Below are 17,224 nucleotides of genomic sequence, written 5' to 3'. Positions count from 1 at the left end.
TAAATTTAACATGAGACTCAGGACTGGATTGAACTGGGGGCCAGAAAGAGACATTAGGGAAAAGCTGGTGAAACTGGAAGATCTGTGGAATACTTAGCAATACTGTAGCAATGTCAATTTCCTATTGTTGCTACCTGTGCTATGGTTATAGAAAAATGTTAACATTAGAGGAAACAACTATTTTTGCAACATTTCTGTAAAGCTCAAAAAATTTCAAAACAAAAAGTTGAAAGATGGTATTAAATGTAAATAGACTAAACAGGACAATTAAAAGACAGAGACTGTCATATTAATCAAAATCTAGAAAAACCTAAATGTCCACGCAAAGTGAATTCAGTGGTATATATGCAGCAATGAAAAGGAATGAACTACTAATACCTTAACAACATGGAAAAATCTCATAGATGCTATGCTGAGCAAAAGAAGCTAGACACCAAAGAGCTGAAACAAAAAAACTTGAGAATTCTGGTATAATTCTGTTTACGTGAAATAGTAGAACAGACAATACTAATCTAGAATGACATCCATCAGATCAGCGGTTGCCTGAGTTGTGGTGGGTGTTGGCATGGAGAGAGTGTAAGGGGACCTGGGGACTTTCCAGGGGAATAGAAATATCTTGACTGGGAAGGCAGTTGTGTGGGTTTGTCCAAATTTATTGAACTGTACACTTAACAATGTATGAGTTTTACTGTATGCAAATTATACTTCAATAAAGTTGATTAAAAAGAAAAAGAAAAGGAAATCCCTGGAGGTCCAGTGGTTAAGACTCCACACTTCTACTGCAGGGGGCATGGGTTTGATCTCTGGTTGTGGAACTAAGATCCCACATTCCCTGTGGCACGGCCAAAAGAAATAAGGAAAAAGAAAAAAGAAAAAGTAAAGTTGCCACACACACACACCCCCCCCCACCCCCCCCACCCCGTTCAGCTGTGGCAATACAGGGCAGCATGTGAAGAAACAGAGGACAGTATACAGGAAGCTTATGAGTTCTGAGGCCGCCAAGACTCCTCCCAGCCTCCAGATGCAAACGGTGGCATGTGGATGCAAACAGCTCAGGACCCTTCTTCAGAAGCAGGCCTCCCAGGTTTCACCCATAAAGGTGAGATGCCACTTAAGGCTCTTCCTCAGCGCATGGGATGGTTAGTAGTGCACCTCAACAGCTCACTCAAAAGAAAATATTTCAAAGCTATCAGGCAAGGTTGAGACCAGGATTCTTCTGATTTGGTTACAGTATCACAAACTGCATCTGAAAATGCAAAGTCGCTGAGGTCAGATTACTGCAGAATTGACATGTTGGTGTAGCTTATTAATGCCACGCCTAAGTATGAAAATAACAGCAACTCGACCCCTTTTCTCCACACATAGCCCAGCTTCTGATGATGCCGGCTGGTCACTGGTGATTGCACAAGAGCGGTCCCTGTGGTTGCTGAGAAGCACAATTAGGGTGAACATCTGCTGGGCATGGCTCTCTATGGGCAGGGCCCTGCTAACTGCTTTCCATGCATTTCCTTTCATCCTCACAAGGCCTCTAAGGATTTTAACAGATGAGGAAACAGGGCAAGAAGGTCTGGGTCTGGTTCAAGATCACCTCTGTGTGCTTGTCATGCTGCTGGTGAGTTTTTTGTGGGGCTTTTTTTTTTTTTGTCTGTTTGTTTTGTTTGTTGTTGTTTGTTTCTTAGGGTTTTTTTTGGCCAAGCTTCGTGGCTTGCGGGATCTTAGTTCCCCAACCGGGGATGGAACCCGAGCCCTGGCCAGTGAAAGCCCTGAGTCCTAACTACTGGACCTCTAGGGAATTCTCACTGCTGGTGAGTTTTAAGGCCAGGACCAGGCTCCTATTGGGCTGCAGAAGTTGATTTCTTAAGCACTGCATGAAGAGGTTAGACTTACTCTTCATGATAAACACATTTGTGTCAATGTTGATGGTATTTTTTCTGACATGCTTTCCAACGCCAAGGCAGTGAAACAGGAAAATGTTAAATGGTAAAAACAAAAAAGCCCAGCACTCTACTTATAGGACGTAACTTCTTTTTGATTTTTTGGGATAGGGTTTTGCCTCACCAGACAAGCTTCCACAAAGTTTTCAAAGACTTTCTCCTAGAAATAGAGAAATGAGAAGAGAGGTGCCAGATAGGAACCACTGTTGAGTCACCTGGGGCTGTGTTTTGTCAGTGGATTTAAAAAGTCTCTGGGTCACCTTTCCACTCCGTACATCCTGCAGGGATGAACAGTGCCTCACGTTGGTTATAAGCCACTTTCATGCACACCGTCTCACTTAATCCACAATAGTTCGGTGAGGTAGGCATGGGGGGGGGTGGTATACACTGTGAACCCATTTACGAATGAGGACAAGGAGGCTTGTCCAAGGTCCCTGGGAACACAGGGGCAGTGATCCTGGACTTCTGATTCACAGGCGACCGCAGGGGGCTGAGTGGACTCAAGCATCCAGGTCCAGGGCCATGGGACATCTGGTCTTTGCCTAGACTTTCCCATCTCAATTCTAACTCTTAGTCAATAGATGGTCAACATGAAGGTGACACTCTATTTGGCAAACCAACAGAAGAAGATTTCCAAGAGAACACCAAGGCAGGCTCCAGGAAATGACAACAGATCACCTTAGTAAACAGTGATCAATGACATTACCTTATTTCACCAAATCTAAGATGCTATTTATTCTAAATTGCACCATTATTCCATCCCATTCAGAGAGAAAAGTACTTCCAATTAAACACATTGATTTTAAGATGCATCCTACAACAAGGTCCTACTGAATGGTGCAGAGAACTATATTGAATATCCCATGATAAACCAAAATGGAAAAGAATATTTTAAAAAAAGAGTATATATATATGTATACCTGAATCACTTTGCTGTACAGCAGTAATTAACACAACATTGTAAATCAACTATACTTCAATAAAAAATACATTTAAAAAGATTATTAAGCTAGCTTTATATTAAATTTCAAATGAATCCCTTAAGATGCATCCTAGGATTTCTCTCCTGGTCCAGGAGTTAAGACTGCACTCCCAATCTAGGGGGCCCAGGTTCTATCCCTGGTCGAGGAACTAGATCCTGCATGCTGCAACTAAAGATCCTGTGTGTTGCAACTAAGACCTGGTGTGGCCAAAAAAAAAAAAAATAGATAGATAGATAGATAGATAGATAGATAGATAATTTTTTAAAAAATGCATCCTGATCTCAGATATGTTAAAATGTGTCAGCATAGAGAACAGACTTGTGGTTGCCAAGGGAGAGGGGGTTGCGGAGGGAAGGTTTGGGCATTTGGGATTAGCAGATACAAACTATTATATACAGGATGGATAAACAACAAGGTCCTACTGTAGAGCACAGGGAACAATGTTCAAAATCCTGTGATAAACCAGACGGAAAAGAATATGAAAAAGAATATATATTTATAACTGAATCACTTTGCTGTACAGCAGAAATTAACACATTGTAGATCAACTATACTTCAATAAAATAAAATTTTTTAATGTATCTTACTACTGATGAAATGGGGTAATTCAAGACCAGCTTTCTCCAGCTGGGTTGATAACCTTCTCAGGCACCACTAGCTCACTGATTTATCAACTACTACTGAGAGTTAACAACGCTGAGTTCTGGGGCTACTCCAGGGACCCACGCACAGTGGGTCCTTCAAGGAAAATTCCAGGCGCCTGGAGCCGTGAGCTCACAACAGCCCCTTGTGAAAGCAACTGTCATAGAGGTGAATTCTCAGATTTCCTCTGTCTCCTCAACCGTCAGGAACCAAGTTACAAACACTCAGCTCTGGACCAAACTCTGAGCAGGTATTGGAGCATTTGGGTGACGACTCCTTGACACCTTCAATTTGTTCAGTGAAGAATTAAAGAAGGGGGCTGACACTGGCGATGTGCAGGCATCCGCCTAACGCACACAAACCATCACGGCGGAGTCTCAGAAGAGCCCTGTGAGTCGGCCAGTATCACCCCCGTCTAAAGGGTGAAGAACAGAGGCCTCGGGAAAGTTTAGCAGCCGGGGTGAGGGGCATCAGGTGGGAACGGCTGAGTCAGGACTCAAACCCACGTCCGCCCACCTGCCCCCCAAAGCCACGTGCTTTCCACTTCCCTGGGGTTGGGAAAGCAGGGAGGGCCAAGGCCTCGACAAGCCTGAAAATCACAGCCGTGCTGACCTGAGGCCCAGAAGGCGGACACGGTTTAAACAACTGCACGGCAAACAATAACCCTTCTGCTGCAGGACACCCCACTCTCCGGGACCTGCTGGTTAGCAGGACGGCCGGTCACCTCCCTGAGGCGGTTCCCGGCGCAGCCCCAGCTGCACGCAGGGCCTCACCTAAGATCTGCTGAGAACACAGCGTAACCAGCCACATGCCTGGTAGCGAGAATGAGATGTGAACACAAATGGTCACGACGTAAAACAAAGTGTGGAAAGGGCCACACGATGGCCTCTGAACTGCAGCAGCCCCTCTGAGCCACGTCCCAGCCAAAGAGGTCATTTCCGACAGAGGCGGGCAGGAGCTGGCATCTGAGCGGCACCTTGAAGAATAGGCAGGTTCCCACAGGAAGAGGGGAGGGCGGTTGAGTGACTTGAGCAAACATCAGGGAGCAGGACTCAGGTTTGGCTGCAACACAGAGAAGCAGAGGCGAGAAGTCTGGGAAGGTCATTAGGGTGAGGACTGCAGGTACTGAACACCAGCGTAAAGATAGTCTGTGAATTCAGGAGGGACAGGAGGAGTTACTCAAGAACGCTGAGCAGGGGAGGGACCCAGGGCGGCAGGGTGACCGTCCGGGAGCAGATGAGCGGAGCAATGTCTCTGGGGAGTGGATCAGGGACCAAGAGCTGGCGGGAGAGCTGGGGCCGTAATGCACATCTGATGCATAAGGGCTCACACCCGGGCAAGCGCCCCGATACAGGATGCAAAATGGATAATAACCCCAAAGGATTTAGGGGAAAGGAAATAAGGAAAGATTCTCTGAAAGGAATAGAAACACTTCAGAACAGTGGTTCTCAAGCAGGGGCAACTGTGCCCCCAGGGGACAAGGGGCAGTGTCTGGAGGCGTGTTTGGCTGTCATCACCGGAAGGCAGGTGCTACTGTCATCTAGTGGGCAGGGGTCAGGGATGCTGCTGAACAGCCCACAATGGACAGGACAGCCCCTGCAACAAAGAAGTATCGGGTCCAAAATAATCAACAGTGTCGAGGTTTAGAAACACGGTTTGGGGACTGTAAGGAAAAGAAAGTGGTACCAATGTCCCACTCACCAGGCAGCTCGTGAGCCCAAAAGGCAGAGGAATCACCGGGCCACCTCCGCAGAGATACAGCTACTCACCAGGACACGCACACACCTGTCTCCAGGCCTTTCCTCTACACTTCCGGGCACCTGCTATGGCCAGACCTGATGGGCACTGAAGGTGAGGACAGGCACGGTCCCTGCCCTCCAGGCATCACCGTGCAGAAGGGAGACAAGCATATAAGAAACACACATGTGTGTCTGAAAGTGCATACATGCTTGCACATGTCTATGTGGTAAAGACTGAAAAGGATGCCTTTTTCCTGCACAAGGTGGGAGGCCAGAAGAGTGCTCAGAGAAAAAAAAAGTGATATGATCTGACCTGTCTGAGCAGGACAGCTGCGGCCACAGGTGGGAGGCCAGTTGGGAGGCTACTGCTGGAGGACTGAGTCTGGAGGAAGGGGTGGAGGGGGTGAGGAGAGATCAGGGATCTGGGGATCTTCTGAGATTAGACTTGGCGAGATCCACTGCTGGCCTGGATGTGGGCCGTGAAAGAGGGAAAGAAACCAAGAAGGATCCAGGGCTTATAGCGCGAGTAACTCAAAGAGTGAGATGGAGAAGGCTGTGTGAAGAGCAGGTCCAAGGGAAGGTTGGAAGGTCAGGCCGGGATGCCCCTCTGACCTTCCAGAGAAGATGCTGCCTGAACAATCAAGATACCAGCCTGAAGGTCAAGGGAGAGGGGCCCGCAGGAGATGACGGTGTGAGATTAACTAGAGTGCGGATGGCATTTATAGCCATCGAAGTGTGTAGAGAAGAGAAGAGGTCCGGAGAAAGGAAGAAAGCCAGAAAGCATGGGCCAGTGAGGGAGGAGGGAGCCTGGGGGAGTGAGGCATCTGGGGGCCAAGCCAAGATCGAGCATCAGGGAAGGGGAGGTGGTGCAGCTGCCCTGAGGCAAACGGAGACACCTCCTATCAGGTCTTCCCAAAGTATACTCAGTGGGACTTTACTGGACACTGTGTTGGGCAACCTGGGACCAAAGACACGAGTCCTAGTAACTTCTGGATGGTGCCAGTCGTCTGGAATGACCACCTACAGAGGTAGATGGCTGTATGCTGGGATGCACTCACAGAACCCTTAACCCAGTTCCCTCCCCACCTCTCCACCTGGTCACACTCAGGTGGAAGATGTCCTGCTAGCAATGGCACAGGGAGGAATGTTCCAGGTCCCCCTGGGAACAGCCACGCGTCCAGCCTGAGCAGAAGTCAGGTCAGTACTTCCTCTCTGGGATCTACTGCTGGACTGGACCGCTCCTCTGGCTTCCTGTTCTTCTGCGTTTCCACTGTCTACTGCATCCCAAACCACCCGCGATGTGTGTGCATCGTCACAGACGGGTCTTAAGCACAGGACATGGAGAATGAAAGACTCGGGAGGTTTTGGAATTCTGCACTCTTGCTGTTTGTACATAGAAGGAGTTACTAGAACAAAAGCTACTTAAATTCAGGAACTGTATGTTATGTCCCAGGCACCTGGGACATGCCTGGACCAATATTTATTATATGAATAATTCAATACACAGAAAATCATTAAGGATGGAATTTTTTAAGGCAAAATAGGCCTCTTTCTAGAAAGAATATGCTATACAATTACACAGCTCAGTGCCCTAAGATCAACAATCACAGCTCTTCTGGGAGCACCTTTGAGCTCAGGCTCCATCAGCACCGCTTCAGCAACGAGGATGCAGTGGCGAACAGGACAGACACAGGGCAGATGTTTAATAAGAACTAACAAACAAGAGAGTTCGAGATGGTGATGGGTGCTCTAGAGCAATGAGCCAGGAATAGAGAATGTGTGTGTGGCGGGGGTGGGGGGAGGCACGCAATTCTGCTGCTGAGACCTGAGGCTGGGGGTCCATCCAGCACAGATAGGACAGCAGCATCACGTGTACCCGCACGGCAGGACCAGGCCACAGGGAGCTCGGCAGACTACGGCACGCAGTGTGCATTGTGTTTTAATTGCAGTGGAGGTAAGGAGGGTATTCTCTGGGAAGCATGAAGACTCCCTGTTAATACAGTAAGTCCCCTATATAAGAACAAGTTCCTTCTGAGAGCACGTTCCTAAGTCCAATTTGTTCGTAAGTCCAACAGTTAGCCTAGGTACCCAAGTAACACAACTGGCTATATAGTACTGTACTATCATAGGTTTATAACACTTTTCACACAAATAACACAGAAAGAACAAGCAAACACAAAAAACAAAGAAAAACATTTTTAATCTTCCAGCACAGTACCTTGAAAAGTACAGTAGTACAGTACAGCTGGCATACAGGGGCTGCCGTCGAGTGGACAGGCAAGAAGACTTACCGACTGGAGGAGGGAAAGGAGGTGGGAGATGGTAGAGCTGAAGGATTGTCAGCAACAGGAGACACAGGGCGAGCTGCAGTGTCACTCACGCCTGATGCTGATGGCACAGGTTCTGGGCTTGAAATAAAGACACTGTACTACGGTGCTCTATACAGTACTGTACAGTAAAGTACACAAAAGCACAACCACTCGCAGAAGATGCACGCAAGTGATAATGTACGCCAGACACGTGAACTAACTCACATGACTGGACATGGGAATGCACGTTCACGTTTTTGAAAGTTTGCAATTTGAAGGTAGGGAACTTACTGAAAGACACAGAAAATCTGCAGGAAAGCCCATGTGCGATGGCTCCAAACCTGACACTCTGAGAGGTGGGACCCGTGGAACAGCTGGAGACTAGGTTAGGGGCAGGGCTGGGGACAGCAGTCTCTGGGCTTTGACAAGTTAAAGGACTCAACCTGATCCCCCAGGTGAGGCCTCACCTCCACCCTGGAGGAGGGCCTGTCGCCCGGAAAGCCAGCGGGTCCCTGCTTGTCAGCCCGAGGTCCCCCGTGGTCACAAGGAAGGTCTGGGACAGCGTCCCGCCAGCAGTGGTGTTTGGTGGGGCTGAGTCAGTGGATCCAAACGCCTCTCAGTGGGAAAGCCTCTCCAGTTTGCACCTGAGCCCTCCTCCACCGCTGGAAACTACCCACCTCCTTCCTCCTGCAGTTTGGTCCTGCTGGTTCCCGGGCCCAACTGAGGGCGAGGCCCTTCACAGGCGCTCTGTGGCCCCGTCTCAAGGGTGGACGGACTTGGCCTGGGGAAAAGGAAGACACCCACGTGGGAGCTCCCCCTGTGTATTTAAACCCTACTTTAGGTTTGACTTCACAGAGGTTACCTTTTTAACAAAAAGAAAATACAACATGTCAGGATTTTGAGTGGTTTCCAAACGCAGGGACTGTCCTGGCATCTGCTTAATTAAAAGCACGGGCTTGTTTGAGATGGGGTCCGCGAGACCCCTCCTCCCCTCCCCAGCCAGGCCTTGCTCAACCCCCAATCCTACAGGCCCCATCAGCATCCCGAGAGCGTCCACTTTTCCTTCCCTTCAAGACAGCCAACCCTGAACACCCACTCCCTCCTGTTAGCAGTCGTTCCACAAACCAGGAGCCTGCATCCCACTGACGTCGTGCCTGATGGGATGCGGTTGAGAGTTGTTCCCTTCCAGGACTGGCTAGCACATGCTGGCATAGGCAGCAGCCGCTCTGCTGACGTCTGTAAGCATGGTGCAGGGCAGGGTGGGGCGGGGCCGAGGGTTCTAGATGCCTCCCCCACAGCATCACAGCCAACATCCCCCAACCCCCAGCCCCGCAGAGCCCCAGGTACCGTTCTAGTGCTTTACACACCCTGACCCTCACCACCCACTACCTCTCGGCCACCACATGAGAGGAACAGACAGTTACTGTTTCCACTTACAAGTGAGGAAACCAAGGCACAGAGAAGCCAGGTTACCTGGCTGGCTTCTAAGTGCTGGGCCACAGCCGAAGCGTGACCCTGAGGCTGAGCATCTGCTGTCTTAGCTTCCCGCAGCCTGTGGACTCGCGTCAGAAGCCACAGTACCACCTAGAACCCCCACCGCATCCACCAGCTCCAGCTCCCCAGCGGGATAGGACATTTCTAGACCTACACTTTAGTACAGAAGATCTTTAAAGGTTTCATTACTTTGGTTGCAGGTCTTGTACTGCAAACAAGATCTGTATGAAGTGTTTAGTAATTCATAGCTCAAAGTTTCCCAGGAGAAACTTGCCAATGAGCATAGATGAGATTTACAATCTTAGAGATGATTCCACGAATGGATTCAACTTCCTTCAACCTCCCTCAGTGACGGGAACCCCATCATCTCTGGGTATCTGCTGGGAAGAGAAATGGGGGGCCCCAGAAGCAGGAACGGAGCCCAGGGCTGCTCTGTGGCTTCTCCCCCAAAGTCCCCTCCAAAAGGAAGGCAGAGTGAGACTCGGCAGGGAACAGGGTCACCCAAGCTCGTGTCAGAAAAGTTTTTTTCTCATTTCTTTTGCTCCCCAGCAGGGCTCAGAGCAGATCTACTGATTGGACATTCCAGATAACTCTATGTGACCTTCAGAGGCTAAAGTTTATAAACCAAGAACTTCTCAAACTGAAGCCCAGACCTCGGGAAATCCAACCCTGACCCTTTATCAGTCAGACAGGAGTGACCTTGGAGGAGTTAGCATTTCTGGGGCTCAAGGACCCTGGGTGCCCCCCCCCCCCAGAAACTCAGGCCCTGGCCCCTAAGACACTGGCCGCAGGAGACAGGGCCTCGCGCCATCCTTGGGATTAACCACAGGGGCCCTTCCAGGCAAGAGCCCAAAGCCAGGAGCACAACCTGAGCCTCCAGCTGGACCACAAGCCCTGCCTGCAGGCTCGAGGAGGGTGAAACAGTAACTCTGTGAAAGCCGCCCCGCTGCCCCTCGGCTGGGAACGGACACCGCCTTTGATTGGCTGCTTCTCCACCGCCAGGCCTGGCCCACAGCAGAGGGATTTCTAAAACAGATCCAGCTAGAGCTGTCTGAAACAAGGGACTGTTAGAACTGGGAGGGCCTCCACAGCAATCTAAGCCAACCCCCACGTTGCGGGAGAGACAAGTGAGCCCCCCAGAGGGGACACTCCGCTACAATGCACCCCTCCCCTCAATCCCCTCCCCTTGACACCTCACACAAGAACAGGACACACAGGCGGGCTGGGTGCAAAAAGAAACACCCCTGTGTCTGAGAGTACACCCCTGTGTCTTTAAGGCCTGCACTCGCTCCCAAGGGGGCCCTGGGGCCCTGGGCTGGGCTGGAGACAATTACAGTCAGCACAAGGGTCTCGGTGGCAAGGCTTGAGTTCCCTGAGACGTCTATGCGAGATATTTGGAGAGGTCAGGGGAGAGTCTGAGTACCAACCAGCTTCCAAAAAGAGTTGCGAAGAAAGCCCCAAGGGGAGAAGCAGGGAGGAGAGAGACCAGCTTTAGAAAGTCTATAGGAGAACTCAGGCTGCACAGCTGGGAAAGCCCCAGCTGCAACCACAGGGGCGAAGTCTGGAAATGCTGCCCAGCGGCCAGCAGGGCGAGACCGAGAGCCAGTGGGTCAAACTGGGATGAGGGGGCGGAGGCTTAAATTTAGCCAGGTAAACAGAGCCAGCTGGGGGGCTGGGAGGAGGGGGCCGCCACAGCCAAGGCTGGCCAGGCTGGACCAGACTGCGGGTCCGCTTTCCCACCTCTGCCAACTCGCTGCCTGGGGGACTGGACAGTTGCCCCTCAGAGACTGGGAGAAGGTGACTTTTACCGTGAAAGGTGATTCATATGAAAAACTATAGGGCCTTTCACCTCCATCACGGTGTCAGTTCCCGACCCCATGCTGGATTTCTCTGGACTGCTGGATGCGGTCTGAAGATGCTTAACAGAAATCAGCCAGAGATGCCCCGGGGTGAGGGTGGGGAGCCCCCATGTCCTCTCCTCTCTCGGGCTTTCTAGATCTGCTGTTGCTGTGAGTCTTTAGAGACTTGAAGAAGCTGCAAATACAGCATCAACCAAATAACCACTGAAAACTCAGGACTGTGTTCAGGTGTGGGGATGGGGCAAGGGCGGTGTCTGAGGACCTGCTCAGAAGTTGAAGGGGATTAATAGCTGGCAGGTTGGAAAGGAGCTCGGGAGCACAGCACCAAAGCAGCAAACAGGAAAGCTTTGTGGACTTATTGGTGCTTCTTTTGGAGACAGCGAGGACTAGCACTTCATGTAAAAGTCTCCTCCCCTGCTAGACGTGCCGGCCGTGGCAATCCAGAACCCGCAGAACCACCCCAGGAGTGAAAATTAGAACAGCCTTGCCTGGGCTCCTGTGCCTCTTGAAGAAGAGCAAACAAAAAATCTCCCAGCTGCCACGAGGGCAAGACCAGGGTGAAACATGCAGGTGAAGAACAAGCCCAGATATTTTCTTTTCACAGTACATGGCTCCCAGCAATTCGGCTTAAGCTTTGGGCATAGAAATTTTTTTTTTTTTTTTTTTTTTTTCAGAAAAGAGTTTCAAGCCAATAAGACACCCTTGGAGACAGTAACATGACCGAAGGACCTGAAGAGGGCTGGTCTCAGACACACCGAGCAGATGCCTGCTCACACATTCATAGTGGAATACATGAGAAGTCGGGGCCGGGAAAGCAAGGCTGGCTGTGATCCCCAGCAGGCAGACCCCAGCAGGTCTCACGCACGCAGGCTAGTTTTCTTTAGGAAAGGAAGAGGCTGTCCTTAGGTACTTATCCACATGTCACCTCAGTAGGTCCTTTGCTCCACGAACCTCCTCCCCTGCGCCTACTGCACCTGCGCCTTTTGGGGCGGAGATCTGGCCCCAGCCTGCCTCTCTCCTCAGCTCCAGACTGGACCTCCCCACAAAGAGCCCAGCCGCATCACTCCTCCTGCAAGGAGATGCACCTCCTTCCTCCCACTATTTATAGCCACAAATCGTCTGCGTGAACAGAGAACAGACGCTATTCTGAAAAGGAGGAAATCACCACTCAGCCTTCCACGTCTCAAGAGTCGGCAGATCTGCCCAGGACATGCGGTGTAGTCCTGGTGGGCGTGTGGGCACAAGCTCGGAGCCTGGCCTCACATCCACGCCTGAGATTGGAGCCTTGCCTTTGATAAGTAAACTGCACATCTGAATCAGCAGGAGGGGCGGGGTCCAGAAACGGGTCCTCGGCTTTCCCAGGGTGTGCCTGCTGCTCCCCGGCTCCTACATTATCTTAGGGCCAGCCTCAGGAGGGGTCACCCTAAGCTTCCACCCCTGTGCCTGCCTGGGTGCTGGTATTTGGCCAGGAGGGTGACTCTGCCCCACTGGAGTTTTCCGCACCCACGCTGATGCCATGGCATCACAGCTCTAGCAAGTGGGCACTTCTTTGGCCACTAGACCGGTAACACGATCCTGGCCTTTCTCCTCCAGGTACCAGGCTGAAACTCTGCCCAGGGTGGTAGTAACTGAAAGCTGTTGCCAAGCGGCCGGGTGGCAGAATCAGTGAAGAAGGTCGGGGTGGGGGGGAAAGCGGAGAGCAAGTTCCCCAGCACAGCGGGGTCACCACTCAGCTCCCCTCTCTGTAAAAGAGAAGCAATCCCGCTCCAAGCAAACGGAACGATCTTTCACAACGAGTCGCAGGATGAAAACATCTAGGAAAGGGGGCTCTGACTAGAGTGCGTGGCCAAATATCCCCCGAGGCTCCACGAGAAGGTGGGAAAAGGCCACCCCGCACCTCTCCCGACCGGGATGGAAGAGGCAGGGCAAGCGGAGGCGCAAGGAAAGAAAACAGAGAACTCGGAAGACCAGCCGGAGACCTGCTCGGGCTTAGGCAGGAATCCAGGCACCAAACTAGCACTGCTCGCGGGGGTTAAAAGAATCCAGATGCAGCCGTCGCCACAGTCTGGCGGGCGAGGGGCGCAGACCCCACCGCGGACCCCAGCTGGGCCCGAGTGCGCCAGGAAAAGCGCGCGGGAAGCTCGGGGGCTCGCGGCGCTAGGACGGGCCGGGGCCGAGTCTGCGCGCCCGGGGGCGGCTCCCCGCAGCCCGGCGGTCGCCGCCCGGGGACAGACAGCGGCGACGCCCGCCCGCCGGGAGGGCGGGGACCCTCGCTACCTGCCGGCTGGGGGAGGCTCGGGCGCGGCGAGAGCCCGCGGCCCCAGCTTTGTTCGGTGGCGAGGACCCCTTCCCCTGCGCGACCCCGCCCCGCCGGGGCCCCCAGCCCCGCAGCCCCGCCCCGGGCCGAGCTCGCGGTCCCCGGGGATGGGGGGGTGGAGGTGGGGGTGGAGCCCCTCCCGGACCGCGCCTCCCGGCTCCCGACCCGAGCGCCCCGACCGGCCCGCGGGCGCGGGGCGCGGGGAAGTTACGCGGCGAGGCGCGGGCTCCCCTTCCCCGGCTGCCGCCGGGCTTACCTGCGCGTCCGCGGCTTGTCAGGCCCGCGGGCTCCGGCTCGCTCTTCGCCCGGCCCGGCCCTTCCAGCGACCGCGGGGCCGGGGCGGCCGGGGGCGCCGACTCTCCGCGCTGCGCTCCGGTCCCGCCGAGCGTCCGCCCGGCCCCCGAGGTCGGCCGGTCGCCCCCGCGGAGCCCGCGCTCCTTGCCCCGAGGGCTCCCGCGCGGCGCCCGGTCCGAGCAGGCGGGAGGAGGCGGGGCGCGGGCGGCGGCCGAGCGGCGGAGGCCAGGCCCTGCTCCGGGCTCGGGCCGCCGGCTGCCCTCTCCTCTCCACCGCGGCCGGGAACTCGGGCCCGAGTTGGCTGCGGCGGTGGCGGCCGCGGCTCCGAGTGCAGGGTCGGCGCCGGCCGGCGGGTCCCGGGCCCCGCGCTCCGCCCCGCGCCTCCTCCCCGCCCCCGCCGCGCCGCGCCAACCCGCCCCCGGGGCTCCTCCCCGGCGGGACCCGGCCTCGCACCTGCCTCCGCGCCCCGTGCGCCTGCTCCTCCTCGGGCTCCGACTCCCGGGCGCGCGTGGGGAGCCCGCTCGGAACCCCCGCACAGCCGCCGCCCTCTTCGCCGGAACTCGACCCGTCCTCTGGGAGCACCTGGGGACTCACCCGCCAGCAGCCCCCGCGGCGCCCAGCGCTCCTGCCCGGAGCCCCCAACTCAGGGACTGCGGGGCTGGAGGCTCTGGGAGGGACTCACACAGTAGCTTTTCTACTCACAGCAAGCACTCACACGCGCTTTATCCTCCGAATCTCCCCGAGGAGTAGAGTGAGCTATTATTTCTGTCTCAGAAACCCAAGCCATTCCCTCTGGTCCCGGACCCCTTCGCAGCACCCAGCAGAGCCATCCCTGGGACAAGGAAAGCTGCCGCGGCGGGGAGCGCGGGGTGGGGGTTGGGGGCACACAGGAAAAGTGTTTCTAAACGGGAAATGCGCGCTCTCATCAGTTCTGGGACAGCGTCCCGGCTGAACTAGTCCATAGACACTGAAGGGATTTAGTGCCTGAAAAGTCACTAGAGCCTCGGCTGGGACCAATGTCTGAACACTTTTATTGGGGTCCCCAAGTCTGGGTGAGCTGCCCCAGAGGGAGTAGCCAAGGTCCCACGGAGGCAGAGCTCCAACTCCAGCCCTAGACCCTATTCCACACCCTGGTAACAGGGCACCAACCAATAGAGCCAGCATGGTTTGAAGCCTGCCCTCCAACTGCTTTTTTTATTTTTTTTTTTAACGTTCTGAACCTGCCTCCTCTCGCTCCACGTCTCTTCCCTGAGTGAGTAGGAGGTCGCCCTGCTAAAGAAATTGCCTTTGAATGCAGTACAGTGAGAAAAAAAACAAAAACAAAAACAAAACAATAGCAATCATGGAAGGCTTAGCCTTTTTTTAATTAGTAACCAGACAGGGTGACAGCCTTCCCCTTTCAGTGGGGGAAGGGGATGCAGGGGCATGGGTCACGGAATAAGGGACCAGGAACCCACCACACTGGGCTGGCAGTAAGGAGCTATTGTCCTCTGGGTTTTACAATAAGGAAAGTAAGAGCAGTTTTAGCAAATACCAGACTAATTAGAGGGAAATTCTTCCTTGGAATTGTGCTGGCTGGCCGGAGGCGCCTATGACTCTTCTCACCTCACAGTGAATGGGGTTTATGAGACCAGGTCCCCCAACCTAAAATGAATGGCCTATAATTGCCGGGGTGGGGGGACGTCTTCATGGAGGGGAGCTAGTTCAAGGCTTTATCTTTGGGGACAGATGAGACACAGAGGGAGCTGGTCTACTGCAGGATGAAAGCTTTGACTCCACCTTGTCAGGTTACAAATAGGCTCAGTTCCTTTCCTCCTCAGAAGAAAGCACCAGCTCTGGGGTTAGGGTCTTTGCGGGAGGGCAAGTGGAAGGCCTCTTGCAGGAGGCCCCCATCATTCCAGAACGCAGCCTGGGAGAATTTGGGGGTTCTTTTCATACTCACATTTCCTGAGCCCTAAACACACAGAGAGGGCTGCAAGCAGCTCTCAGCCTCAGGAATTTTTAAGTCTAAGGAATGAGCTCAAGAACGGGCCACTTTGCTTGGCCCCCAGCTGACCACCCAGGGGGAGGACAGGTGACAGATGACAACCACCCCAGCTGAGTGTCCCTTGCGTGGCCCTACACCTCCCACCTCCACACAGGTCCGAGATGAGTCAACACTTGTGGTCTAGCGAGGGAAGCTGCAGCCCCCCTTCCGCCCCCCAGGAAAGGAGCTTGTGGCTGAGTCGCTGGGAAAGCATTTGAACGAGGAGCCCCGAGTCCTGGGCCAGATTCCCAAGGGAAGTGGTGAGCGCCCCCCTGCCTGAGTCAGCCTGGAGGCGAGCGCTGATGGGACTGTGGACGGATCTCACCCATGTTTTGTCTGTGATTGTCTCTCGCCTTCTCCCCCAGATAAAACATACCCTGACTTGGCATTTGTGGTTTAAAGAAAGAGAAAATAAGTATTTGGACCTATGGAAATTCGTAAAGATTCCTGCTCCGTTTACTGGAGACTGTCCCTCCTTGCTGGTCATGCCCTCACAGGCTACCAGCCACACTCGGAGGCCCCTTCCAAACCAGAACGGCTGAGACCCCATGGGAAAGAGATATGGGGAGCCAGCCTCCTCCGTTTTCTTAGAGGTCTAGGGCTGACCTCCGCCCCTTGGTCTCTCCACCCCTCTGAGGGCAACCATTCCCTTTCCCATCCCAGCTCCGGGAGGAAGAGCTTTGGGGAGCACAGCTGCTCCAGCTGGAGGAGGAGGACAGCACCCTGATGTGGGAAAGTCCTCCAGCCCACCCCAGTCTGCTTCTCCAGCCCCTTTCTAAGGGTTTACTTGGGACGCACAGACAGTTTCTTGGGGGCGCCACTCTGATGAGCCTTCGAAGCCAGAAGAAGACAGAAAAGCAAGGCTAGTAACCAGTCTCCCAACAGCTACTTCACAGGTGCAGTGTCTGTGCCGTGCAGTGTTCATTCTGTGCTTATCTGGATGCTCTTCTGAGAACAGGGCTTTAAAAAAAAAAAAGGTAGATTCTGACTCAACTATTCAGACACCATCCATAGGTTCCCCCCTCCCCGCCCTACCAGACTCACGGTAGCTGAGACTTTCTGGGACATGTGGGTCAGGGTATTCCAAGCACGGAAGGCAGCAGGGTCAGTGAGAAGAAAAGTCTGCTGTCATGACAGAGCTCTCATCTGGCCCTGCAGTTGACCTGTCAGGAAAAAGTTCACACCAAGATGCCAGCAGCCCAAGGAATCTTACAAAGGCAGAAGGAGACTAGAGTGCTGACAGTCTCAAAAGCTGATACATGCAAAGTTACGTTTTTTAATGAATTAATTTTTTGGCTGCGTTGGGTCTTTGTTGTTCCGAGCAGGCTTTCTCTAGGTGCAGCGAGTGGGGGCTACTCTTCGTTCTGGTGCGCAGGCTCCTCATTGAAGTGGCCTCTCTTGTTGCAGAGCACGGGGTCTAGGCATGTGGGCTTCAGTAGTTGTGGTGCATGGGCTCAGTAGTCATGGCTCGTGGGCTCTGGAGCGCTGGCTCAGTAGTTGTGGTGCACGAGCTTAGTTGCTCCGAGGCATGTGGGATTTTCCTGGAACAGGGATTGAACCCATGTTCCCTGCATTGGCAGGCGGATTGTTAACCATTGCACCACCAGGGCAGTGCCTATGTTTTATC

At 53.5% G+C, this 17,224-nt stretch overlaps 1 protein-coding gene across 2 annotated transcripts in view; it reads right to left on the bottom strand.

Moving 5' to 3' along the window:
* WNT5B (Wnt family member 5B) overlaps nt 1-13,885 on the bottom strand; it is a 99,301-nt gene extending 85,416 nt beyond the window's left edge. For both annotated transcript variants that reach the window (XM_057703083.1, XM_057703081.1), the window contains exon 1: nt 13,534-13,885. The gene's annotated coding sequence lies outside the window, so the exon portion shown is untranslated. The remainder of the gene's footprint in view (nt 1-13,533) is intronic.
* Between the last annotated feature and the right edge of the window lie 3,339 nt (nt 13,886-17,224).

This window comes from Hippopotamus amphibius, chromosome 12 (assembly GCF_030028045.1).
Source record: "Hippopotamus amphibius kiboko isolate mHipAmp2 chromosome 12, mHipAmp2.hap2, whole genome shotgun sequence".
Classification (NCBI taxonomy): domain Eukaryota; kingdom Metazoa; phylum Chordata; class Mammalia; order Artiodactyla; family Hippopotamidae; genus Hippopotamus; species Hippopotamus amphibius.
This window is presented reverse-complemented; position numbering and strand designations above follow the sequence as displayed.